Raw genomic sequence first — 14,566 nt, 5'->3', positions numbered from 1 at the left:
CCTTTTATATAATAATTTTTAACTATATTATAATATATCAAAAGTATAGATAAATTGAATAGAATTAAATCTAAACTTATATTCACACTCACACCCGATCTTATTTGCAATTTAACTCGCTCATCAGGTCAAGTTATTAATCCTATTTATTCGAATTGAATCAGATTAAATATTCGCATATATATAATTTATTGGAGATAATAAATAAAAAATAGAAAAATAATACAACACCCAATTACTTAACTGTATGACTTTTGTTAGATTTCCTGAACTTTGATAACTATACAATAAGCACGTGTATGTTAACTAAAAAGATTGATAAATTTGTGCTTAAATATGATTGTTAGCCACGCACCACAAATCCGCAATGGCAACTTGCAACGACGGAAGTGCGTCATTCCTATGTCACTGCAAATCTGTAAGTGGTCACAACTCACAAGTCACAACTCACAACCGAACAAATGTCGGTATTAGATAGTTGATAATTTGATAGTTAGGTTTTTTTTTTCAATTTTTTTAATAAATAAAAAAAAGACTTTATTTAATGAGATCCATTTTTTTTATCTCTCATACAGCATAGTTTATCTAACATATCACATTTTACTACGTTTGTCTAAATGTTAGGCGAACTGCGTAGCGCTATCCTTAATTTGTCTAGACATTAGACGAATTATATCAAAACTACCCTCTATAAATCAAGGTTCTGAAATCGGACCGAATCGTCCGGTTTGATTAGGTTAACTGGGAACCAGCCATCTGATCGATTCGGTTGACTTCCAAAATCGTTCTATAAAAAATTGGTTAAAAAAATAGGTCGACTGGTGGTTAATTGGTGAACCGAACGAATCGACTGAGTTTTTTAAAGTCCCGGTTTTGTCATGTATCCCAAAAACGGCGTCATTTTGACGCCTAGAAAGGAAAAAAAAAACCCACTAACCTAACCCACTAACCCAGTCCCCTCACCCTCACTTACGAACGCCTCCCTTAGCCCTCTCCCTTCCAACCCTAATTTCCATTGCACCTCCAATGAGCAGAAGAAACTCCACCTCCTTCAGTCCCTCTCCCTTGCCACCCTCGTGGTTCGAACCTTCTGTCAGCGTCATCGTCTAGTTGTTGTCATCGTCGGTTAAGAAGCAATTCGATTCGACAAAAGAAGAAGAAGCAAAACCACTAGTTTCTTTGTATTACTACCCATATCCGATCTTAAATAAGAAGAAAGAAGAAGGAAAATGGGCCAGAAATCTCTTATCTATGCCGTCGTCTCTCACAGAACCGTGGTTCTTGCAGAATACATTGAATTCGTGGTGAGTACTTGTGTTTTTCAATTTTTTTATTTTATTAATTAACTATATGAATTGCTGTTCTTTAGTGAATTAATTTGATTTCAGTTAATTTTTTATTTTGTTAATTATATGAATTGATGCAGAGTTCTTTTGTTTTTTATTTTTTTATTTTGTTAATTATTTGAATTAATCATTCTGTCATTCTTAATTTTAATGAATATAATTTTCAAAAATAGCAATAAGTTCAATTTTAAATGCTGAATAAAATTTTGATATAATTTTGGATTATGGCAATTGTTTATTTTGTTTCACTCTTTGAGTCCCTAATAGAAAAAATGAAATCAGTAACTATTTCAAGTGGTTAGTTTGATCAATTTGTTAGTTAATCTGAATATCTGATATAACTAAAATTGTTGTAAATACTGAACAAACTGTCTTATTTCAATTCTAAGTTCAATTTGGCTTAATGCAGCATCCCAAAAGATCCACGGGATAGATTGACATCCTTGGAACTTCTGGTTAGCAACCTAACGTTCTTTTCTTTTACTTATGAAATGTTATGTCTGATTAAAATTCTTAATTGCTGATTCTACTAATCTTATTGTGTGTTTACAAGACCATCCTTTCATAAAAAGGTTTGAAGATAAAGATCTTGATCTTGGAATTTTAGTAGGTAACTTGAAACCCCCTGTAAGTTTTGCTAGATAAAGATCTTAAAATACAATGTGTAAAAGTTGTACTTGACCATCATAACTCTTGAAACAGTTCATGAAAACTTCTCTTGTCTGTGATGCTACAATAAAAATATATATATTCGTGTCAGTTTTGAAAATTGTTAACTTCAATTATAATTTCATTAAACTTATTTGTGTAATAGATGTTTCCATTCAATAGCTTCACCATTTGGGTACTTTATTCTTTCATCATTAAAATTCCTACATCCTTGAACCAACTTGAGATACTAAAATAAATATATATTATGTGAAATTTGAAGTTGTTTTTAAATTTTTAATGATAAATTATAAATAATTTATTGTATTAAATCGGTTTGACCATGTTTCGATCCCGGTTAGACCATTAAACTATTGAACTAGTCACTTGACCGGTTCAACCACCGGTCCGGTTCTCACAACCTTGCTATATATAGAGCGAATGTGAAGTGAATTCACTCACACTAAATCTCACCTCTCACTTTTTTTACCTCTTTCACTGCATTCCCTCACTTTTTCATTTGCAAAATGTCTTAGACACCGTTGTTAGCAATTTATTATTATGATGGAGAAATATTATTGGATCATAATGAATCTGTTATATTTAGTTCTGCTCGACCAATATTTATTGACATGCCACCAGATGTGATATGTCTAGTGACGCTGAATAAATTTGTTCTAAATGCTATTGGTCAACAACATAGAAAGCAGATGATAAAAAATATTTACTACAGATCAAATATCCAATAGAGATAGATGACAATTTTGTTAGGTAGCATTTGATAAAGGGACAGAGACAGAAAACTGAGACTGAGAGACAAAAATTGAAATAAATCTTAGTATTCTGTTTGGTGCAAAATGGGAGACAGGAATTAAAACAAGAATGAAACTCTAATTTAATTTGTACAAAAGATAAAATTGGAATTAATTAATTGAAATGAGAGTATTTTAGGTATAAAATGTTATTAAAGTTTCAGTCTCCATCTCTAAAAATTTTAGTCCCCTGTGTCCCTACTTTTTAGAGGTACTGAAATACTGAAATTTTGGAGACAGAGAGAGAAATTTTAGTACCAGTCTCTGAATCAACAAACATGATACTGAGTCTCAGTCATCTCAAAACAAACGCTAGTAATTATGTTGTATTGATCTGTTTGATAGCGTTATTCTTATGTCACTATAAGAAAAATGCTGATTACCGTCAGATCTACCGTCGTCTTGTATTTGATGGTATAAACGGCACCAGAAACCCCTTACTGGCGGATTTTTTTGTCCGACGCTAAATATTGGAAGATTTTCCGTCGGTCTTTTCAATGGACTTGTTGAGTCTGAGATGATGATTACCTTGGATTAATCCGACAGTAACTTTGGCGTCATTTCACTTGAAATGGTGCCAAAACCTACCTTTGGATTAATCCGATGGTAAATTCTACGATAATATTATTATTTAGGGTTAAGTACGATTTTGGTCCTTAAGGTATATGTAAACCTCGTTAAATTAGTAAATAATTAGTCGATAAATTAGTTTTTAATAAAGAAGATTAGAAATGCGAATATTATATTAAATTAGGATAGAGCTCATCGAAACGAGAATTTTGACACTAATTTCGAAGAAATTGGTCCAAGATTGGACCGAATGGGCCGAACTGATTGAACCGGGTCCAAACCGGGCTCGTGGGCCCAACTGGCCAGCACTTAAAAAGAATGAAGCCCTCTCTTTTCTCCCATTCAACAGAAACGAAGCTAAAAGCTTCCAGGGAAGAGAAGAAGAGAAAGCTCTCCGAACCCTTACGGTGATTTTAAAATCCCGTAACTCCTCCGTCCGAGCTCCGATCGCTGCACCGTTTGCAGCCACGCGTCCACCGCGTCGAGCTCTACATTTCTACCAGAACAATTTCATAGGTAAGCCATTAATTACTCTCAGCCACTCTTTTCCCCCAATTTTTTAAAATTAGAAGAGATGTTGAATTTCTTTGATTTTTGATGTTTTAGGATCCAATTAGCTTGAGAAAAACGTTCACTCTTGCTTATGTGAAACTTAGGTAAGATAAGGATACCACAATCCCATTTTAATTTTACTTAATTTGTGTTTTCGGAATTAAATTGGGTATATATGTGTTATAAATGTGTATTAGGTTGTGAATAAATAATTGGAGCTTGAAATTTTGAATATTGGAACTTAGAGGAAGCTGAGCTTAGAGTTTATTGAGCTTTTGAGGGGCTGTCTTGGTTTTAATTAAATTGCTTTGGACGCTACGTGGAAATCGGCCAAGGTATGGTTTAGGTTTCTTGCATTTAATATATAATGTTCTATGAAAACTTAGGCTAGATGACCATAGGATAAGTTGGAATGCAGGTGTATATTGAATGTTTAGTAATTTGTTGATGAACATGTTTGGTTAGTGCTTGTTGGATAATTGGGGATTTGGTTATATGGTGGAGATTGTTATTTATATTGATGTTAGAAAGAAATATGGTTGATTTGTTGATTATATGTTTACAAGAATATTAATGAAAGCTTGATGGAATTGTTGAGAAATGAAATTGTTTAGTGTTATTGAATGGTGGTTAATGGAATGGTGTAGAGTTTTGTTGAGGTTTGTTGCGGGCAATTGTATTGGTATTGACAGGTTTAATATTGAATGGAATGGAAACTTTGAATGAACATGAGGTTTAAAGAGTTTGCAAAACTTTGGTTTTGGGCCGAACTTCGACGGGCTATAACTTGGCTTCTGGAACACCAAATTGATTCCAACTTATTTTAAATGAAAATTGGGTTCGTGAAGTTTATGCTGTTCGAAGAACGGAAGAAAAACGATTGAATTATGCCCGTCGGAAATTTTGATGTCGAATATGTAACTATGCAGGGTGACATTTTATGATTCTGCAGCTTGCCATTGAATCTTTTTTTTTTTTAAAAAACGTACATCCACGCATACGCGTGGCATGGGTTTTGGTGATGCGTATGCGACTGGTCTTATGTGTACGCGTAAGGAGCTAACAACCATGTCCACGCATACGCGTGACCCACGCGCACGCGTGACCCACGCGCACGCGTGACCCACGCGCACGCGTGACCTGAAGTTTTCACCTACGCGTACGCATGACAAGGGATGCGCGCACGAGCTGCACCTTCACACTCCCACGCGTACGCCTGACCCCTATTCCAGCAAACATGATTTTTGAGTTTTAAAACCTTATTTCAAACATCTAAACCTCTCTTTTCATTCCTTTAGTCATAAATAGTGGTGTTAAGCCTGACAGTCAGATGAAGCTAGGAAATGGGATAACCTGGAGATGAAGTAAAGCCAAAAAGAAAATGATGAATTGATTATGAAATGTTACGGATGATTATGAATGATACTTGGCTTGAATGACTAAATGATCTGAGATACGAGATTCCCTGGGTAAAGCACCGTGGCTTGCTACCACGTGTACCAGGTTGAAAACTCGATCAAGATTAAGTTAAGTTAGGCTTAGAAACTCTTAGTAAACTACCTTTTATGGCTTCTGTCTAATACTTTAAGCTCTATAATCTGAGTGTCGGCATTCTAGGATTGCCTCTGGCATTCCCAGGAGCTTATATATTATGTGTGAGGCACCTTTACCATACTGAGAACCTCTGGTTCTCACCCCATACTATGTTGTTGTTTTTCAGATGCAAGTTGAGATCTCGTTAGGCGTCTGGACTCCTAAAGCAAAGTGGTTACTGGGTTATTTTGTTGTACAGTGATGTATATATGTGTACTTAGCTTTATCTTCGCATAACTTGTTCTTTTGATCCTCTTAGAGGTTTATGGAGAGATAGGATTTTGTTTATGTATATTTGGGTTTTGGATATGTATGTATATATGTATAAATATTCTCCGGCCAGCCTTGGCTTTGCGGGCTGAGTTAGGAGATTGTTATTTTGTATCTTTGGCACTCTATTCCTACTTTTGTTATCTTATGTTCGATAGTTATAGTTTTCTTAACACGCAAGTTAACTCGTTCCTTAAGCATTGCGCTTTCATTTTGTGATTTTCACTTCCTCTATTCTTCAAGGCTCCTAGTATATTATAATCTTTCTGCTATTATATGTACACATTTTATTTTAGAGGTCGTAATACCACACCAACTCTGTTTTATGACTTAAGCGTAAAGCTCAGTGTGGTAGGGTGTTACATTATGGTATCAAAGCAGTTTGTTCCTTTAGAGCCTGAAAGACGGACTGATTATGCTTCTGTGCATTCTCTGTATATATGTTTATGTGTTATTAGGATATCTGACTGATATATATAGCATAAACGTTTGTGAGTATATATTTGGAACTTAAAGCATTAGACCTGCAATATTGAGACTGATCAATTTAATATCACTTGTTTGGTGTATATAGGGACCAGATGTCGACTGGCGGACGCGGTCGCGGGCGAGGTAGAGGTAGGATAGACACCGTTACTCCTGGCCCGGCAGGGAATGATCTAGTAGACTTTATGGCTGCCCTGAAAAATATGGCTGCAGCTATGCAGGCGACAGCCGAGGCACTAGGTAATCAGATAAACCAGGGTAATCACGGGAACAATAATGATGAGGACGACCTTATGATGCTTGTAACATTTCTGAAAGTTCACCCTCTGACCTTTAGGGGAACCTCAAATTCCACTGATGCAGACAATTGGATTCAGGCTATGGAACGGGTGCTACAGGCTCAACAGGTTCCTGAAGAGCAATGGGTTTAATTTGGAACTTATCAGCTACAAGGTGAGGCTCAGTATTGGTGGTAGGAAACACAACGTATCCTACATCCTGATAGTGTTGTGATTCCTTGGGAGGTTTTTCTAACAGAGTTTTATAAGAAATACTTTCCTAATTCAATTAAAAATGCCAAGGAGCTTGAATTGATGCAATTAAAGCAAGGCCAGATGACTGTTACTGAGTATACTAGTAGGTTTGAGGAGTTATGTCGCTTTTCTCATATCTGTCAAGGTGCGCTTGAAGATTTTGCTGAGTGGAAGTGTATTAAGTATGAGGGAGGTCTTTGGAGCGATATTCTGGGCTTTGTTGCACCAATGGAGATTAGAGTATTTTTTGAATTGGTGAATAAGAGCAGGGTGGCTGAAGAATGTGTGAGGAAGGCAGCAACAGAGAAAGGAAGTCTGAGGGTACCTTTTCAGAGGACTCCAGGGAGAAACTTTGCTCTGAGAGGTAGGAATTTCAAGCATGGAGGCTTTGTTCCGCAGCAAAATCAAGGCCATGGTAATTACAGAAGGTCGAATACTAATGTTAATCAGGGAAGAAGGTTTGGAAAGCAGCCACAACATGATTTGAATTGTCAGAGGTGCAGGAAGTATTACCCTGGAGTACTGTGCAGATCAGGACTTGGGGTATACTATTTTTATGGTTAGCCCGGGCATTTGGCTAATAATTGTCCGGAGAAGAAGTATGAGACTGGTAGAGTACAACAGCCAGAGAGAGTGTACACTACTTCTGCAGCAGGTGCTGAGAGATCTGAGACACTGATTAGAGGTAACTGTGAAATGGCTAGTAAAGTTTTAAATGCTTTATTTGATTCAGGAGCAACTCATTCATTTATTGCATTTGAAAAGGCTAATGAGTTAGTATTGAGAATGGTGGTTTTAGGTTATGATTTGAAAGTGCATAATACTACTCATGAAGCTATGGTGACTAGGTTAGGATGTCCACAAGTTTGTTTCCAATACAACAGCTTGAATTTGTGCATGATTTGATTTGTTTGCCGATGACTGGTCTTAATCTCATTCTGCGATTGGATTGGTTATCCAAGAATCATGTTTTCCTTGATTGTTCTAAGAAGTCAGTACAGTTTATGCCAGAAGGGTCAGAAGCGCCGGTTGTGGTGAACAGTTACTATTTGAACTCTATGACAGTAAATTGTTCTGGAACTAAATGTCAGGGTATTATGTTATTAACTGTGGGAGTGTCATGTGATGATCAGAGTTTAGAGCAAATTTCGGTTGTCTGTAAATTTCCAAACGTATTTCCGGATGATATTAATGAATTTCCACCTAACCGAGAGGTTGAATTTGCAATTGAGTTGGTGCCTGGAGCCAGTCCGATTTCGATTACTCCTTACAGGATGTCACCTTTAGAAATGGCTGAACTGAAAGCTCAGCTGGAAGATGTGTTGGGTAAGCACTTCATTCGACCAAGTGTTTATCCGTGGGGAGTGTGATAATGAGTCTTGTCGTGTCGGTCTAAAATTTTTCTTATAGAAATAAGAACTTCGTTGTAAGCATAGCTTCCAAACCAACAAACAATTCTCACATCAAAAATTTGGTTCTGTCACAAGTACAAACCCCAATAAGAATTAACTGACGTATTTAGACTCTGGGTCGTCTCACAAGGAATTGCAATGAAGTGAATGATTATTGGCTATGATGGAACCAAAGGGGGTTTGATTGATAAAAGGGCAAGAAGTTAAATGTGCAAGAATTTAAATGACAAGAAGAGTAACTCAAGCAAGCATTTAAAGAAGACAAGTAATAAAGAGAGGCAATTAATAAAGAGAGACATTCATGGCCAGAATTGAGAATGTAGGCTTTCTATCCTAGTCATGCAATGATTAATTCATCTTACTTAGTTAACTCCAACAAATGGAAGAAGGTATCATGTCATCTTCACATAGGGAGAAAGTCAAACAAGACTAGTTAATCATATCACAATACTAAACAAGAATTTATCTTATTACGTCATCCCCGACGATGGAGGAAGGTATCATGTTATCCTCACACTCGAAGAAAGTCTAATAAGACTAGCTAATCTCAATCCAAAAGTCCTAATCACTTACTAATTGAATTAGCAAGAGATTAGCGTCAATGGAAACAATATTAGCTAACAACTCTAGATCACCAACATGAGTTGGGTATTCATGACTCAAGATTGCCTAATTACTCTTTCCAAGCCAAGAATGCTCAAAAGTCTACTCTAACATCCAACCAAGCATTTTGTTAAACACTTGGAAGGCATAAAAGGAGAGCATAGTAAAAGTGCAACAAATATAAATCTACCAACTACCAATTGCAAGGAAACAAGATCAACAACTCAAATCAACAATAAAAGAACATTAACATCAAATTTCATTAAAAGAGATCCAAATCCAACATGGGTGCATGAACATAAAAGAGGCATAAAAGTAAAATTAACAAGAGAACTAAGAAAATTAGAGTGTAGAAACAGGAAATCATAAAGAAAACAAGATAAAAACATGAAATTAGACCTAGATCTAAGAGAGATTAGCCTAATCCTAACCTAATTCTAGATAGAAGAGGGAGCTTCTCTCTCTAGAAAACTAACTAAAGGCTCATGTTGACTAACTAAGTGCTCCCCCATTTTCTAAATCTTCAATTCTGCATCAAATACCCTCAGAAACAAGTTGGATTTGGGCCTGGGCAGCTCAGAAACCGCCCCCAGCATTTTGCCTTTAAGTGAGTCACGTGCGAGCGTCACGCGTACGTGTGGGTGACACGTACGCGTTGATGGCAAAAACCTCCACCCACGCATATGCGTGCTTGACGCGTGTGTGGCTTGCGAATCTTCAATGCACGTGTATGCGTGCATGACGCGTGCGCGTGGCCCTTAATTCTCCATTTTGCTCATTTCTTTATGAATTCTCCACTTGCATACTTTTCTCTTCATTTCTTCCATCCAATACTTGCCTTATGAACCTGAAATCACTCAACAAACACATCAAGGCATCGAATGGAATTAAAGTGAATTAAAATCACCAATCTAAGGGCCTAAAAAGCATGTTTTTACACATAAGCACAAATTAAGGGAGAATTACAAAACCTGGCTATTTCATTGAATAAATATGGGAAAAAGGTGATAAAATCCCCTAAAATAAGCACAAGATAAACCATAAAATTGGGGTTTATCAAACCTCCCCATACTCAAACTAAGCATGTCTAAAGAGAGAACTTTTGCGTGGTCTAGAAAATTGCAGATAAATCCTCGTTGCAGGTATAGCTTCTAAACCAACAAAAGTCCTTTCTTACAAACGTTTTGGTTGTCACAAGTAACAAACTCCTTTAAAATTGATAACCGAGTATTTAAACCTCGGGTCTTCTTCTCAAGGAATTATAGGGAGGTGTTCTTATTATTGGTTATGAGTCTTGTAAATTGGGGGTTTTGAAAGTAAGGAAGAAGTATGTTAAATAATAAGAAAAATAAAATAGTAATAATAAAATAAACTCTTGGCAAGGTATTAGAACTGAAAGTCCTATCCTAGTTATCCTTATCAATTGTGATGAGAATTGGATTTTAATCCCACTTTGTTAACCTCTAACTATGAAGGTAAATCAAGTGGACTAATTAGTTTGATCCTCAAGTCCTAGTCAATTCCTATGGAAAGACTAGAGTTATTGGAGCAACTCCCAATTTTAACCACTGCTTTATTTGACAACTCAAGCGTTACCAATTACTCAACCAAAGCGAAAAGGGAAGAGAATCTACTCAAATAATTAAGCGTTACCAATTAAAAGCATTCATAAATCTGAAACACATCAAATTACGTCTAAACATAAATTCAAATATAACATGGAAAGATTTATAAGCTAAATTGAAAAGATAAATATCAATTAAAACAATAAGGTAAAAGTAGAAATATAAATTAAAGGAACATTGAACCTGTGATGAAGAAGAAATAATCCTAAATCCTAATCCTAAATTCTAAGAGAGAGGAGAAAACCTCTCTCTCTAAAAACTACATCTAAATCCTAAAATTGTGAATATGAAAGCTTCTTTTATGAATGGATGCATTCTCCCACTTTATAGCCTCTAATCTGTGTTTTTTGGGCCGAAAACTGGGTCAAAAACAGCCCAGAAATCGCCCCCAGCATATTCTGGTACATACAGGTCACGGCAAAGTGACGCGGAGGCGTCGTCCATGCGTTTGTGCGGATTGCACTTTTGCCATGTCACACGTCCGCGTGATCCACGCGTTCGCGTCGCCTGGCATCGGGGCAGCTATGGCAAATTATATATCAAATCGAAGCCCCGGATGTTAGCTTTCCAACGCAACTAAAACCACATCATTTGGACCTCTATAGCTCAAGTTATGATCGTTTGAGTGCGAAGAGGTCAGGCTGGACAGCTTAGCAATTTTTTCAACTTCTTGTATTCCTTCCACTTTTGCATGCTTTCCTCCCATCCTCTGAGCTCTGAAATCACTTAGCACACATATCAAGGCATCTAATGGTAATAAGAGAGGATTAATATTTAGCAAATTAAGACCAAAGAAAACATGTTTTCAATCATAGCACAAAATCAGGAAGCAAAATGTAAAACCATGCAAATAGTATGAATTAGTGGGTAAAGAGTTGATAAAAACCACTCAATTGAGCATAAGATAAACCATGAAATAGTAGTTTATCAACCTCCCCACACTTAAACATTAGCATGTCCTCATGCTAAGCTCAAGAGAAGCTATAAAAGTGAATGAGGAAAGTAAGAAAGTATGAAATGCAACCTATCTATATGAATGCAACTATATGCTAAGATGTTTCTATCTACTTGGTTCAAAGTAAACAAGTTCTCCAAGACAAAAATAATTCAAATTCCACTAATTCAAATCATATAATAAAAGACAAGTAAACTTGTAAGAAGATAGCTCATGAAAGCAGGGAACATAGAATTAAGCACTGAACCCTCACTGGTAGTGTATATCACTCTAGTCTCGCAAGTGTATAGGGTAATTTACTCTACTCTTCTCTAGTCATGCTTTCTAAAACTTTGTTCTTCATCTAACCAATCAACAAATATTTAATGTACCAATGCAAACATCATGAGGTCTTTTTTGGGTTGTAATGGGGCTGAGGTAAAGATAAGGATATATGTATGGCCAAGTGAGCTTTATAAAGTGAATCCTTGATTAGTCTAAGATCTCACCTAACATATACATACTTTATACAATTTTAAAATACTTTACCTAGCTACCCAATTTTTTTCCCACTTTTGTATTACATGCTCATGTATCAAACTTATTTTTGAATTTTTGTCCCATGTGCATTGATTCTTTTTATTTTGCATTTGGGATAATATTATTTTTCTCTTCTTTTTTTTTCAATGCACATGGTAATTTAATTATTTTGATTTCACATGAGCATGCTTCCCAAATTTTCAAATAATTTAATTCAATTTAATTCCCTATTTTTTCATATCATCCCATGTTCCCATAAAATTCTCCACACCTAAATTATACACAATATCTATCTTAAACTAACCAAGGATTCAACTTGGAATTTTTATTTTGTTTTTCTGCTTAAGGCTAGTAATGTGGTTATGAAATAGAAGGGGGTTAAAAAGTTCAAAGTGGCTAACAAGGGTGATGTAAAAGGTATGCTTATTTGGGATAAGTGAGCTAATAACAAATAATGGCCTCAATCATATGCAAGCATGTAAATACACTAAATAATGGACATATAGAATGGAACAAAGCAAAGATTGCAATTATAGAGAAGAAAACACACAAGAATAAAAATTTATGGTTAAATAATGTAACCATATAAATAAGCTCAAAATCTTATAGGTTGTGTGTTCTTAGCTATGATTCATGTTCCAAATACAACTTCAAACAAGTTTTAACATAAAAAAAATTTTCAATTTAAATTAGTGAAATTTTTTAAAAATAGAGTCCTAAAAAGAAATTTATTACTTTAACCAAGTAGTGAAGAAATGCATAAAATCAAACAAACATGCAATTAAACATGCAAATGCAACAACTAATTTAACAAAGAAAATTTAAATATTGGTGTTGAGACAGGAAGGTACTAACCCATGGAGATTGGTATCGACCTCCCCACACTTAAAGATTTCACCGTCCTCGGTGCATGCTGAGATGTGCAGGTGGACGGGTTGTTCCAACTGATGCTTTTCTTCAAGGATTGTGCAGATAGACTTGTTTGTCTCCCCTTTTAGAAGTTTCTCCCTTTTTCCGTCTTCGGTGGCCAGCCTGAAAGAAGAGAAAAAGAAGAAAAGTAACCCAAAATAAAGATAGAAAATAAATAAAATGTGGGTGTTAATGCCAGATGATAAGGGTCTCAATTACATGGTAGCTACAACATGCAAGTGAGAAAATAGTAGAAGTACATGGCAAATCAAGAGTGCAAAAATTTGCAACAATGGGGAAGAGAGTGGGTAAGGAAAGATAATATAAATTCATGTCAATGCAAAAGTAATACAGGTATAAAAGATTGGCATTGATTTAAATAATATTACCTAACCAGAATAACACAAGTCACTAAGCACCCAAAATAATTCAAGAGAAGATGCAACAGTTTAAATAAGAAAATTTTAACACCAAAGAGAAAATAATTAATTTAGAAAAGAAAATAAAAATATGCACAAAATTAAGATGCAATGAATGAAATATGCAAATAAATTAAGTAAAATAAAATGAAAGATAAGAAGAATGAGAAGTTAAAAAAGATGAAGAAAAAGAAAGAAAGAAAGGAGAGAGAAAGAAGAAAAGATAGAAGAATTTAGGATTAGAAAAAAAAGATAAGATAATTGGCACTGATCTGGATAAGTTGTGCGACGCATGCGACGCGGACGTGTGGTTCACGCGTTCGCGCGGTGCGCGATAAGGTCAGGTGACGCGGACGCGTGGGTCACGCGATCGCGTGGGCTGATTTTTGCGATTGGCACGAGTGCAGCCTCGCGTTCGCACAACTCTCTGTTCGAAACTTTTTTCGCCAAATTTTTGGGTGACGCGGTCGCGTGGTTGACGCGATCGCGTGGATGGCCTTTCTTTTAAAAATAACGCGAACGCGTGGGGCACGCATTCGCGTGGTAGGGCTTGTGCTGCTAGCATGGTTCCAGCCCCACTCTATCATAACTTTCTGCCATACACCTCTTTACGTCGATTTCACAGGGCCACGCATTCGCGTTGGTGACGCGGGCGCGTGGGAGGCATTTTTCCCACATGACGCGGACGGGTCAGCGACGTGGTCGCGTGGATCAATTTTGTGCAAAAGGCACGCCTCCAGCCACGCTTTCGCGTGACTCTCTGTTCACGTTTCTTTTCTTCCAAACGCACTGGTGACGCGGACGCGTCGGCGATGCTGTCGCGTCGCGTGCAATTTTTTTTATGCAGTATGCAGAATGCAATGCTAATGTAGATGAAATAAATAATTCCAGGTTCAATGAAAATAAAATAAAATAAAAACAAACCAAACGAAATAAAATTGAAAAAGGAACGATCATACCATGGTGGGTTATCTCCCACCTAGCACTTTTAGTTAAAGTCCTTAAGTTGGACATTTGATGAGCTTCCTGTTATGGTGGCTTATGCTTGAACTCATCCAGGAATCTCCACCAATGTTTGTGATTCCAATATCCTCCGGGATCCCAAATCTTATTTCTACACCCGTCTTCATGTTGATTATCATGATTCCATCCAGGTGGTTTAGCTTTAGAATTCTCAGTGAAGCGTCCAAATAACTTCCTAGACCCATTCAGTTGAGCTTTACACTAACCTTTGCATTTAAACTTTGAGATTTCCACCATATTGAATCTTGCATGATGACTCCTACCACTAACCATCTTCCTCTTACTCTTAAA

General features: G+C 36.3%; 1 long non-coding RNA gene across 1 annotated transcript in view; it reads right to left on the bottom strand.

The window, feature by feature from the left end:
* The window catches only part of LOC110271461, an 18,973-nt gene extending 8,014 nt beyond the window's left edge, over positions 1-10,959 (bottom strand). Inside the window, exons 1-2 of the long non-coding RNA XR_002362140.1 lie at positions 10,945-10,959; positions 1,274-1,280 (exon numbers count right to left, since the gene is read on the bottom strand). This is a non-coding gene — a long non-coding RNA (uncharacterized LOC110271461). The remainder of the gene's footprint in view (positions 1-1,273; positions 1,281-10,944) is intronic.

The sequence above is a fragment of the Arachis ipaensis genome, chromosome B01, assembly GCF_000816755.2.
Source record: "Arachis ipaensis cultivar K30076 chromosome B01, Araip1.1, whole genome shotgun sequence".
NCBI lineage: Eukaryota > Viridiplantae > Streptophyta > Magnoliopsida > Fabales > Fabaceae > Arachis > Arachis ipaensis.
The sequence above is the reverse complement of the archived record's forward strand: the minus strand, read 5'-3'. Positions and strand labels throughout refer to the sequence as shown.